Source organism: Triticum aestivum, chromosome 7D (assembly GCF_018294505.1).
Source record: "Triticum aestivum cultivar Chinese Spring chromosome 7D, IWGSC CS RefSeq v2.1, whole genome shotgun sequence".
In the NCBI taxonomy this organism is placed as follows: domain Eukaryota; kingdom Viridiplantae; phylum Streptophyta; class Magnoliopsida; order Poales; family Poaceae; genus Triticum; species Triticum aestivum.
Genome location: NC_057814.1, coordinates 106,967,650 through 106,980,503, shown reverse-complemented (window position 1 = coordinate 106,980,503; position 12,854 = coordinate 106,967,650).

The following is a 12,854-nucleotide window of genomic DNA, read 5'->3' as shown; positions in this document are numbered from 1 at the left end:
TTCTCCGTGTCCGCCGCCATCATCGAGGAGAAGTAGAACACGTGAGGCCGCCACCACTTTGGTCCCATGAAGGCCACCGCCGAGGCGACGACTGCGTATTCAGGTGGTTTCTTTGCTGCTTCGTCTCTTCTGAGGACCTTCGTCGACCCCGCAAGTGTGTGCCGGACATGAGGAAGACAAATAGATCTGCGGGCGGCCATTTAGATTAGGTAGTATTAATTATACCACGAGAGCCGGATTAGCACCGCTTAGTTCATGTAAATGTAATGAAATCCATCATGTTTATATGAAGATCCACCTTTTTTATACGAAATCATTCATGCTTATATGAAATCAGTCCGTGTTTGGACAAATTTCCTCTGGTTGGTTAGAGCTGTGAAAATGTATGCCGATGGCGTTTGATGTCGTCCTCCACGGAATGAAGCGGGAGGAAATTTGCCGGCTGCCGTTGGAGATGCTCTTATGCTGGAAATAATAGAGCCACATCCAATCCATTTGAGTTAATTGCGTGTATGATTCTCCCTCTATAAAAACTTAATTGCATGTACACTATACACGTGACTTGCAGGGTGGCTACAGCTTCGTACAGAAAGTAAAAAGAAACAAATCCATCCTTAATCTTGTATTCTAAGTACTCTGTGGGTTCCACTGTCAGTACAGTAGCGAAAGAAGTATATATTAAATATAAATAATATATAATATAAAAATCTAAAGTTAAAGACAGAATTCGAACTCAGGTCATCGCGTTGCGAGCATCCGACGCTAACCAGTCCAGCACATTTTCGTTGTGGATCATGCTGGAGATATATCTCTATGTCTACTCTTATACTCCCTCCGTTCCTAAATATTTGTCTTTTTCAGATTTCAAATGGACTACCACATATGGATGTGTATGTAGACATATTTTAGAGTGTAGATTCACTCATTTTGCTCCGTATGTAGTCACTTGTTGAAATCTCTAAAAAGACAAATCTTTAGGAACGGAGGGAGTAGAAAATAGAATTGGTGATGATGGTGTGCGTGCCATCCTGCAATATAGGCCGTCAGATTTATATCTAACGGATAGGAAGGAAACTATGACAAGTTTGCAAAAAGATACCCGCACACCTCTCCACATTTGCAAATAAGGCCTTCCCTCGTTCATCCTTTTCTCTCACAAGATAAACTACTCATACAAATGCATCTTATTGTTTCGTGCAACACATGGGCATCTAGCTAGTTTCTTTTAAAATAGTTACTGCGATAATTGGGTTGAAGTGATATATTTTATGTCTGCCCCGAATGATTTCAGATTCACTAGTAGTAAGAAAGAAAAGGTTGCCTTGTTAATTAACAGAAAATAGGGTGGAAACTATCACATGAGGCCAGTAAAAACAAGGCACACTGGGTTCAGCGTCATCGTCACTACATCTGTGCGCATGCGAGAAGTCTACATATCGAGGGGGATACAGAGAGAAAGACGTATCGAGTGTGTTTGAGCGAGGTACAGAGACACAACTAGCGTGTGTGTGTGTGTGAGAGAGAAACCAGTTGATAGATTAAGATTAAGATCGAGTTGTCACCCTTTTGCTGTCATTATTGGGGGGTGGGGAGGGGGGAGGGAGAGAATGGCGTATCGAGAGTGTGCGCGCAGTAGGCACAGAGGCACAACAAGCGAGTGTGTGTGTGTATGCGTGTGTGTTTGAGAGAGAAGCGAGTAGATAGATTACTATCAAAATCGAGGTGCCACCCTACTCCTTCGGTGTCGGGTAGTGTACATGTGTGTGTGTGTTTGAGAGAGAAGCCACTAGATAGATTAGTATCAAGATCGAGGTGTCACCCTACTCCTTCGGTGTGGGGAAGTGTGTGTGTGTGGGTCTGTGGGGGGGGGGGGGCAGTGACACTTAGATATAAGGAGAAGGAGTTTGTGTTAGACGTATCTATATTAAGGGATAGGTAGATAGCATGTGTGCGAGGCATACTTAAAGCATCACAGAGATAAACAAATGGTGTGCATGCAAGTGTCGGAAAAAAATGAAGAGAGAAACAATGCCTACGCGTGCGCGCGCGCGCGTGTGTGTGTGTGTGTGTGTGAGAGAGAGAGAGAGAGAGAGAGAGAGAAATCTCAAAACAAAAGGTGCTCTGCTGGAATCCCATTGTATGTATTCATATGGTTCCGGAACTCGAGTTAACCTTAGGCATATGTGTGAGAGACATAATTATACTTTGAGACATTAGTGGCGGTTGGAGGGCGGAATTAAAGGGGTGGGCGTGTTCGACAGAGAGAGCGTGTGTGTTTCTGTGTGAGAGACTTGTAGGACGGGGTAGAAAGACGAGTTCTATCCTTGACGGAGGGAGAGAAATACACGAAGTGCGCGTGTGTGATTCCGATGCCCACGAACAAATGAGATATGTATGCGTGTGAGAGAGATTGCACATTTCATTCACGTATCACTATCTAGTGATCGTGGACGTGCATCGCTTGAACATAAATCAATATATACTTCGTATTGTGGCCAAAGATACAATATCGATTTAACGCTATAAAGATTGGACACTCACATATCACATTTTTTTCTAAATAATCATTTTCAATTGTGCATGCCAAATTTAGAGTGATGTTTCTTCAAACAACCAATGTAGCTATCATGTACATGCACCATTGTTAGTCTTGCATTCAAATTCATTAGTCTTGGATGATTTAAGGTTCTATTATGAAGTAATATATGTAATATTCATATACAAATTCAACATTCATTTCTTTTTGTGCGCCTCTACAATATCCATTTCTTTTGTGGGACTACAATATCCGTTTCTTTTTGTGCGCCTCTACAATAACACGTCAATGCATTATGTTTAAAGTAAATAACCAATGGCACTAAATTATATATTTACACGAGAAATACATAAGCTGAGCATTTGATCCCTTTTTTGTGAACACACCTCTACACCCGTACGATTGGCAGTGCCCGTGTGAATGTCCAAGTTATCGGTGCATCATCTCGAGTTATTGTCTTTTTTTCTGGGGTGGACTTCACACCAGTTATTAACTGCTGACGCGTGCCTCGTGTACACAGTCTCGCATGACCTTCCGGCTAGCACTGTCCAAAATTAGTTGAAACTAGATACGAACGATCCCGCGGGCAGCAAAATCTCCCGCCTCCTTCTAAGATTTCTGCCACGTAGTCTTTAGCATGCGAAATTCCCCTTTTGTCCTTGGTGCATGGAGGACAACAGTTACAAATACCGCCCTCATTTACATAATAGGTCGGGGATGCTTTGGTAACTTCCGGTTCCCCCCACCACACGGCACCCCCATTTCCTCCCCCCTCCCGCAAAAACAACTAACTCCACAGCACCAGAGCATCTTACATCACGCCGTCCGTACTTCATCAGCCTTTCTACCCCTCCCCTCTCGAAATCCTAGACTGCTCATCCACCGGCGTACCAGAGCCCATTCACTGCCAGCGGCCTTCACCTCGCCGGATCTGCTTCTGCGGCTGCATCTACCCCTCCCACCTCCCCTAGAAACAAGTAGACTGCTCATCCACCACTGTACCATAGCCCATTCAGTGCCGGCCTTGTCCACGGCGCCGGATCTGCTTTGCCGGTACTCTCGTCAACCGCAGCGCACTGTAGCGGCTCCTTCGTACTCCCCACCGGAGACGCTTTGTCCACACCCCCCGGAGCCACCCCACCGGCGCCCCCGTCGACGGCCTCTGATCCTCTTCGCCCGACACCTTCCTCAACCCTACCAGAGCTGCTTCACCGACACCATCGTCAACCCTACCAGAGTAGCTTCACCTATACCGTTCTTAACCTTACCGGGGCCGCTTTGCCAACTCACAAGTCCACGGCCTCAGATCCGCTTCGTCGCACCCTCGTCCAACCTACTGGAGCAGCTTCTGACGCCCCGTCCACCGCCGCTGATCCGCAACGTCGACACCATCCTGAACCAAACCACTGGAGCAGCTTCATCGACGCCCTCGTCCACGGCCTCAGATCCGCTTCGCCCACACCGTAGTCCCCCCTACCGGAGCCGCTCCACAAACACCTTACTCCAAGGTTCTAGATCTCCTTACCGGACCCCGACAGCTAGTGCAGCATCATCACCCTGACGTTTCTAACCTGATTCCCACCGTCTAGCAAGATGCCAAGCACCCGCCATGGCCTAGGTACTTGTCACCTTTAAACCCGTCCATCATCACCTGCCCGATGTACTTCAAATATACTAACAGGTCGCTGCTACATGTTATGCAGCTGGCAAAAACTACAAGGATGATGTTTCTTCTGGATCTAACAGCTTGGCCAACCAACATCCTGGACTGAGGCATTGATATGATCTTGTAAGTGCGTTTCTCTCTCTTGTATTGTTGTGTGCCTGCCAGCGTGCTTTGCTAGGATTTTCGACCAGTAATACCTTTGTGCAGACAATGATTTCTACTACTGGTTGCTAAATAAGATATGTAGATGTCATACATGATAGTACCTTCGTTCCTAAATATAAGTCTTTCTAGAGATTCCACTATAGGCTACATATAGAGCAAAATGAGTGAATCTACACTCGAAGATGCATCTATATACATTTGTATGTGGTCCATACTGGAATCTCTACAAAGACATATATTTAGGAACAGAGGTAGTACATTACACAAAATCGTAGGTGGCATGTAGGAATTCCAGTGCACTACATTAGGATCCCTTAGAGTGCCTGCTAGTCCAACACATATAGTCATGGCTATTTTATGCTACGCACACAATCGTTAAATGGTGGTTTAAATATGCGCAAGGGATATGCAATGTATTATCATGTAGAGATGTCTGAAATTAGCCGTGTCAACTTGCATATAGGGTTACACAATGAAGAAGTACAAGATGTATGTGGCAATTTCATGGAACATCGCAAAAAAAGGAGAGGCAACGGTGAGCCTATACAGTGTGCTATGGTAGGTCACTCCATTGCAATCATCGTGACATGTTATTTGTATGTCAGTTCGATTGGCCAAGTTTCTTAGGGACAGTTATTACGAGTTATCCTAAGAAAATAAGCACCTCTGAATATAAGCTCCAGGTAATAAGCCAACCAGTTCTTTTCATTGCCTTCCTTTTCAGCTCATCTTTGGTATGATCAGTGAAAAGTCTAGATTGCATTATATTTTGTCATTTTGCTGCCCATATGAAAATTAATTTGACTTGCAAGCATCACAAATTGAACCCAGTGCAGTAATTAATATGATAGGAAATAGACCATCAATATTTGTTCAAAATGCAAATACAAAGATACCATCTACTTGGCACAATCTACTTTGGTCAATGTCTTCCTAGAGATCCCATTGCCTAATTTAAACGAAGAACGCATGACCCAAATTTAAATGATGAACAATTATTTATCAAAATTCGATGGTCGAAGTGGCTGGTTATTATCATATAGCAACACCACCTGAAAGCATCATATAGCAGAAGCAGCTCATAATACAGCAGCAACAATGTGCAATTCATGATATAGCAGCAGTAGCTCATAGCAATTCATCATATAGCAGCAGCAGGAGCAGCTCATAGCAATTCATCATATAGCAGCAGCAGGAGCAGCTCATAGCAATTCATAATATAGCAGCAGCAGGAGCAGCTTATAGCAACTCATCATATAGCAGCAATAGCTCATAGCAATTCATCATATAGCAGCAGCAGCTCATAGCAATTCATCATATAGCAACAGCAGGAGCAGCTCATAGTAATTCATCATATAGCAACAGCAGGAGCAACTCATAGCAATGCGTCATATAGCAGTAGCAGAAGCAGCTCATAGCAATTCATCGTATAGCGAATCAGAATGAAAATTTGGCAAAAATGAGAGGAGATCCTCGCCTTGTTGGATGAGCTCATCCTTCAAGAGCACCACAAGGCCACGGCCTGGGAGGAGGGGAGGGGGAATGAGGTGCCTTCTGCCGCAGTGTGGCATCAACCGTAGTTGTGCGGTGCCCGCCGGAGTAGTGCGTTGGACGGACCAAAGTGGAGCAGCTGCTGGAGACCATGAGAATGAGGGGCGGCGCTAGAGGGAGGAGCAGTCGGGGAGATTTGGTTCTACCCGCCGGCCATGTAGCCTAGCTGGACATAGCATCGTCGAGGACCAGGCCAGATGGGACCAGTGGTGACGGCTCGCTGGAGGAACCCTAGCGCTTCAGGCAAGGGATCAAGGTAGAGGGAAAGGGGAGAGGAGATGCAAGCGGGCAGGGCAATGAACGCTTGCGTGTTTGTTTTTACTTGAGGGTCAGGTGTGACACGGGCATGAGCAGTGGCATTTTGAGTGTAATATAGGCAGACTACAGAGTCATTTCACTAGTCCCCTTCCCTTCAATTTTTAGTGAGCTTCTACCCGAAACACCCCCTCCAAAGCGAAATAAGTTAAGTGATGACCCACAAGTATAGGGGATCTATCGTAGTCCTTTCGATAAGTAAGAGTGTCGAACCCAACGAGGAGCAGAAGGAAATGACAAGCGGTTTTTAGTAAGGTATTCTCTACAAGCACTGAAATTATCGGTAACAGATAGTTTTGAGATAAGGTAATTTGTAACGGGTGACAAGTAACAAAATTAAACAAGGTGCAGCAAGGTGGCCCAATCCTTTTTGTAGCAAAGGACAAGCCTTGACAAACTCTTATATAAAGGAAAGCGTTCCCGAGGACACATGGGATTTATCGTCAAGCTAGTTTTCATCACGCTCATATGATTCGCGTTCGTTACTTTGATAATTTGATATGTGGGTGGACTGGTGCTTGGGTACTGCCCTTCCTTTGAAAAGTATCCCACTTATGATTAACCCCTCTTGCAAGCATCCGCAACTACAAAAGAAGTATTAAGGTAAACCTAACCATAGTATGAAACATATGGATCCAAATCAGCCCCTTACGAAGAAACGCATAAACTACGGTTTAAGCTTCTGGCACTCTAGCAACCCATCATCTACTTATTACTTCCCAATGCCTTGCTCTAGACCCAAAGAATGGTGAAGTGTCATGTAGTCGACATTCACATAACACCACTAGAGGAGAAACAACATACATCTCATCAAAATATCAAACGAATACCAAATTCACATGACTACTTATAGCAAGACTTCTCCCATGTCCCCAGGAACAAACGTAACTACTCACAAATCATATTCATGTTCATAATCAGAGGGGTATTAATATGCATAAAGGATCTGAACATATGATCTTCCACCAAATAAACCAAGTAGCATCAACTACAAGGAGTAATCAACACTACTAGGGACCCACGGGTACCAATCTGAGGTTTTGAGACAAAGATTGGATACAAGAGATGAACTAGGGTTTGAGAGGACATGGTGCTGGTGAAGATGTTGATGGCGATTGACCCCCTTCCAATGAGAGGATCGATGGTGATGATTTCCCCCTCCTAGAAGGATGTTTCCCCGGCAGAACAGCCCCGCCGGTGCCCTAGATTGGTTTCGCCAGGTTCCGCCTCAAGACGGCGGAGTTTCGTCCCGAAAGCTTCCTCCTTATTTTTTCTAGGACGAAGGATTTCATATAGCAGAATATGGGCACCGGAGGCCTGCCAGGGGGCCCACGAGGCAGGGGCGCGCCCAGGGGGTAGGGCGCGCCCCCACCCTCGTGGCCAGGGTGTGGGCCCCCTCTGGTTGATTCTTTCGCCAGTATTTTTTATTAATACCAAAAAGTGCCTCCGTGAAGTTTAAGGACTTTTGGACTTGTGTAGAATAGGTCTCTACTCCTTTTCCAGCCCAGAATTCCAGCTGCCGACATTCTCCCTCTTCATGTAAACCTTGTAAAATAAGAGAGAATAGGCATAAGGATTGTACATAATGTGTAATAACAGCCCATAATGTAATAAATATCGATATAAAAGTATGATGCAAAATGGACGTATCAACTCCCCCAAGCTTAGACCTCGCTTGTCCTCAAGCGGAAGCCGATAACGAAAAATATGTCCACATGTTTAGAGATAGAGGTGTCGATAAAATAAAATACGGACATGAGGGCATCATGATCATTCTTATAACAACAACATAAATATATATATTGTCATATGATTTCTTATGCTAAAGTAACAATCTATTCACAATGTAAGTATGAATCAGAAACTTCATTGAAAACTAACAAACTATGATCTCGGCCATTGAGGCAATTGCAATTTATCATAACATAGGATAGAGTCAATATAAGAGCTTTTCAGCAAGTCCACATACTCAACTATCATTTAGTCTTTCACAATTGCTGACACTCACGCAATACTTATGGTTATGGAGTTTTAATCGGACATAGAGAAAGATAGGGGCTTATAGTTTTGCCTCCCAACCTTTTACCTGAAGGGTAATGTTAACCATAATAGTTCATTCTAACTTACATCCAATCTATTATATACTTAAAACAAGAGTCAAACAAGCCCAGATTCGTCCATGTATGCTAATATTTTTTATGCCGTTTGATTAGAATAACAAGGGCTGAGATTTAAAGATTTTTACATAACATGGAATAATACATGTATGCAGCCGTATTGGACTTTCAAGTTGTCACGTTAGATGCAAAAAAAAGGTACAACTTGCACCGAAGTAGAAAAAAAGAAGGCATCCACCATAAGGATTCCTCAATCGTACATACATATATTGAGAACTAACAAAACCATTGACTTTTGGGCAAACCAATAGACATTCGGACACTCCCTCAAAAAAAGAAAAGAAAAAGATATCCAGACACTAGGTGCCACCACGTATCCATAAGCAAACCAACACACAATCGGACTACCGTGAGGAGTACCAAAAGAAAAAAAAAGATATACATGTTAGTATTTTTTTTGCGGGGCATATACATGTTAATATTGGATACATGAGAACAAATCAATCGGCCTTTCGGATGGCCGGTTGGACGCAGCTAATTAATAGGGTGATATGAATCAATCGTATTAATTTGGAACTCATCATACACAAATAAGTATAGTGGGAGTATGCCTTTTTCTTTTCTTTCTAACTGCGGACTCTTACTTTAAGAGTTGTGAACAAGCGGACGTAGAAAAGGAAATTAAATAGGACCAAAAACTGTCGGCCGACTCTACAAGCAATCAAAGAAGGACATCTACGTATAACCCTTCGTGTATGATAGGTAAATAATACTATCTGATTTTTTGCAGAAAAATAGTATGGCCTTTTGAAGGTACAAATTCTACATGATATCTTCTTCTTTTTGCGGAGGCTATATGTACGAATGAATGCAAACATAAACGTGTATGCTCCGAATAGAAAAAAGACACGTATATCTTTAAATATATTTTTCTAAAAAGGAAATTTGTCGCAACATAGAAGCGCATATACTCTGCCTGAAAATGATAATATACTTTCGTGTATGTTTTCTTTTTGCCAGAGAATACAATTATATTTTGACCTACGCATCATGATTTTGAACGGACATCTTTGAATATTTTTCTTTTTATAAAGGGAATTTGACGCTACATACAAGCGCATATGCTCTGGCTAAAAATGGTAATATACCCTTCGTATATGTTTTCTCTTTGCCAGAGAATACAATTATATTTTGACGTGTAATGAGAATGTAAGATCAAATGAATATTTAAATGTCGTGTCAAAAAAGAAACAGTGGTGGTCTTTGAATTTTGAGGATTAAAAAAATGTAGCATTAGCTAAATCATGGGATTGAGATGCCGCGTATGATGAATTCCACTAGGATTTTAAAATCATGAGTTCTGTAAGAGATGTCTGACGGAGGTAGAACATGAACACTTGAATTTTGGAGGACCAATGGAGAGAGTAGAAATAGAGTGTAGGTGCAATGCACGTATGAAAGGAAAATTTAAATGAGTTTTTGCCATATGTTAAATTATTACGGAGATCGATTCGGTAGGAAAATGTAAGCCTAATCCTACGAACCCTCATAGAGGAAAAAACATAAGATTCAAATCCACCAAAACTCCTACAAAAACTAAAATTTTAGCAATTAGTTTTTTTCATTCCGTGTTGTTTGCGGCCATATACTTTGGGGCAAAAATTGAGATAGTACCTGGTATGACAAGGGACTAAAATATCACAATCATGATTTTATTGTGAGTCGAGATTATAATGTGTAGATGAATCAGATCTCTTATAGAAATTCAAAGTAAATATAATTCTTATTTCACAAACTATGTGTACGTCTCTATGTTAGAAAATCACGCTAGCAGATGAACTTCTGAATTACCTATAACAAACAAGCAAATGGATTTGTATATTAAGTTCATATACATTTATATTTCTCTAAATCTCAGTCCCAAAATTAATATTATATTAAAAATAAATTTGAAAATAAGTTCCAATGAAATTAGCTGTTCATGTGTAAATTTGAATTCAAACAGAAACCTAAAATGTGAATAAAAAATAAAATAAAACAACCTATTCGAGTAAGATTTGTTTAATGTACATAGATTAATGATGCTCATGGTGCCGTTGAGGTCATATGGATAGTAAATATATCATGTGTATGTAGCAAATGATCATATCATAAAGAAGATTTTATAGGTAAACCGATGATTGTAGTGAGATGTAGCAAGGCGGCGGTGCGGCTGGTATATTTGTACAGGAAAAGATAAAGAGGTCCGCATAGCAGACTCTTGAAAGTGCCAGAGGAACCACTTAAATTTATATCAGGGAGGTGCTTGGTACCATCACTATTACGACTTTAGGAATGATCGAGATGTATGGTTTGCCATTGCAAACGGTGAGAAGGATTGGAAATTTCTCAAAAGAAAAGAATTTTGTAAAGACAAATTGTACATGTTGAAGTGTAAAATAGAGGAAGCCAATATTATTGCACAGTTCTAAGGGTTCGCATAGAAGTCTAAGAACCTCGATGCAATATCAGTATTTAACTTAATGTAGTACTTTTACAATATTTGTGGGAACCATATCAATGTTTTCGCACACTAATCATCGACGAAGAAAATCAAATTAATGCTAGAAGCAAGAGAGGACTCAATGAAAGTATACTTAGCAAAAATGGAACTATGTATAGAAAACTAGCTGCGCAAATGCGCGGGTCACACTGCTAGTTGGATATATATATCAGGATCTTTGCACCACAATGTGCTTGCCAAAGGATAAAATATAAAAAGGAAATGTGAAGATCACCATGACTCTTGCATAAGGTATAAGACAAAAGTAAAAGATATGACCTTCGCAGATGGAAGCAGAGGTTGTGATGTGCTTTTATGGTTGGATGCACGAAATCTTAATGCAAAAGAACGTCACTTTATATTGCCACTTGTGATATGGACCTTTATTATGTAGTCCGTCGCTTTTATTTCTTCCACATCACAAGATCGTATAAATCTTATTTTCTCCACACTAATAGATCATACATATTTAGAGAGCAATTTTTATTGCATGCAACGATGACAACTTACTTGAGGATCTTACTCAATCCGTAGGTATATATGGTGGACTCTCATGGCAAAACCGGGTTTAAGGATATTTGGAAGCACAAGTAGTATCTCTACTTGGTGCAAAGAATTTGGCTAGCATGAGGGGGAAAGGCAAGCCCAACATGTTGGACGATCCATGACAATATACTTTATTTCGGATATAAGAAAACATAACCCATTACGTTGTCTTCGTTGTCCAACATCAAATTTTTAGCATGTCATATTTTAATGAGTGCTCACAATCATAAAAGATGTCCAAGATAGTATATTTATATGTGAGAACCTATCTTTCTTTATTACTTCCTATTAATTGCAATGATGACCAAAACTATGTTTGTCAACTCTCAACAACTTTTATTCATCATACTCTTTATATGTGAGGTCATTACTCTCCACAAGATCAATATGATCTCTTTTAATTATTTTAATTCTTTTCTTCTCTTTTATTTTTATTCCCTCAAGATCATAGCAAGATAATCAAGGCCTTGACTCAAAACAAATCTTTATTATATATAGCTCATGGACTCGATTACATAGAAGGATCATAAAGCAAAACTCAAAACTAGATCATACTAAAACTTTATTCTACTAGATCAAGATATTACCGAAAAGGATCGAACTAAGAAAAACGGTAAAGATAGAAGTGTGATGGTGATACGATACCGGGGCACCTCCCCCAAGCTTGGCAGTTGCCAAGGGGAGTGCCCATACCCATGTGTTTATGTCTCTTGCTTCAGAGGTGGTGATGATGGAGTTGCTGATGATGTAGGCTTGTCGTCCCTCTTCCAAGGCATAGGCTCACCATCATAGAAGGATGATCGAGTCTCCGGGATCCTTAAATCTGCAGCCAAACTCATCCTCTTGAATCTATATTCATACTCACAGTTTTGGTTTTGCAGGTCATAGATCTGGGCTTGGAGATGCTCGATTTTCTCGTGAAGCTTGAAGATGGTCTCCCCAATGTTCTTGGCATCTGGCTTGTGGTTGTTGGTGAACTTCGTGATCAGTATGTGGTTGGCGTCGATTCCACGTTCCACCATCTCGTGGCACTTGAAAACTTGTTGCTCCATTGCTTCGAGTCTTGTCTCCACGCTTCCGGTCCTCCTCGGTCCCTCAACATCGCGGATGTGCAGCAACCCCTCACGCATCTCAATGGTTTGAGGGTGTTCCAGCACCTCCACGAGGTAGGGGTTGATGAACTTCTCGAAGAGCTTGTCCTCGGGGGCGCTTGGAGATGTCATGGAGATCTGGATCTGTTAGAAAAGCAGCTCGAAACAAAAACAAGAGGTATTTGCGTAATACGAGGGTCAAAACCATCGGGAAATTATATAATGAATTTTTACCGACCAAAAGAAGTATCGTGCAAGAAAACGGAGTCCGGAGAGCACACGAGGTGGCCACGAGGTAGGGGGCACGCCCAGGGCGGTAGGGCGC